General features: G+C 38.6%; 1 protein-coding gene across 2 annotated transcripts in view; it reads left to right on the top strand.

The window, feature by feature from the left end:
- The window catches only part of lmx1bb (LIM homeobox transcription factor 1, beta b), a 49,429-nt gene that overhangs the window by 27,824 nt on the left and 20,269 nt on the right, over positions 1-1,336 (top strand). The window lies entirely within an intron of this gene.

The raw sequence follows: 1,336 nt of genomic DNA, 5'->3' as shown, positions 1-1,336 counted from the left end.
GTCTGCTCCAAGGCTGGTGTAGCTGTAAAATGATTTCACAGAAGTTTGATTTACTTGGAGTTAGATTGTGTTGTTTAATAGTTATTTTATTATTTTTAGCAGTATATAACATGTACATTACATAGTTTAATTAAAAGCCTGCATGCCAGGGTTTGAAAATTAAATCATTTTATGTTGAGAAATCACAGAGTTGTAGCTGTTTCAGTCAAACTAAAGGAGAGAGTTACACACTCAGGTATGTTGTGGTATTGCAAGTGACTCTCAGCTACTAAATCAAATTTTAGCTCATTGTGTGACGGAGTTATAGTAATTTATACTGAGTAAGGCATGCTTGTGTTGGCTAATGTCAATTAGACGTGGCAGCCATCTTGAACTGAACTGACACACGGTATGCATCCAATAATTTCTTGATAACAATCTGTCAACTGGTTCATGGGACATGTTGCTAGCACACACATACACACTGACAAAATCCTTCTCTCTGGTCTTTTGGTGGGAGATGACAATGATTACAACTTTACTGTTGTGGCTTTTCAGATTTGAGCTTTTATTACAGTTTAAGTCTACTGCATGCCTCTTCTCCTGTTTTATTAATATGAACTAGTAAATGTATATCTGGGTGATTTTTTTAAGCATGCCTGCCTGATGGAACTGCTCTGGTCCAGCTGAAGATGGGTTTATATCATTTAAAATACTTTGCTTTGTTCAGGTCAAAGGTAACTAAGTGACTCATTTTAGTTAAAAGGGGAAGTGCCTTCTTTAACTCATCCTTCTGAGGACATCTACTGTATAAATTATTCACTTTTATATCTTACTCCCTCATCCAGGCCAGACATGCTTAAATCAATTCAACTGTAAATGTAGATCTATTTAAAAAAAAGACTTTATATCTCTGTGGAGTCTGTAGGTGGTCTGAGCACTGATGGTATTTAGTGAAACAGCAGGTTTTTGGTTTGCTCTGCGGTGAATGTGCACCCCTCTGTCTGTTTGACACATTCCAACACCGCACCCCTCTCCACGGCTGTAACTACCAGCCCGTCACCATGGTTACAGTTACCCATGCCAGCTCTTCACACTCAAAGACATATTTGTTTGGTTAGTGTAGCTACGCTCCTGACAATAAAACACGGCTTTTTAGCACAACACCTGCTAATCTTGGGATTTAGCTCTTTGAAGGGGACTGCTGATCAGATATTCAAATATATTATCTGAGCGCTAAGCCCGATGTTAATCCCTGGCCCTGGGTCTTAAAGCATCCTGTCTTTCAATAACAGTGTTTATTTTTCATTTGCTTTCCCTTTTGCACCCCCATCTTCCTCTCTTTTTTCTGAAGATG

Source organism: Austrofundulus limnaeus, unplaced genomic scaffold, assembly GCF_001266775.1.
Source record: "Austrofundulus limnaeus strain Quisiro unplaced genomic scaffold, Austrofundulus_limnaeus-1.0 Scaffold40, whole genome shotgun sequence".
Taxonomy (NCBI): Eukaryota; Metazoa; Chordata; class Actinopteri; order Cyprinodontiformes; family Rivulidae; genus Austrofundulus; species Austrofundulus limnaeus.
This window is presented reverse-complemented; position numbering and strand designations above follow the sequence as displayed.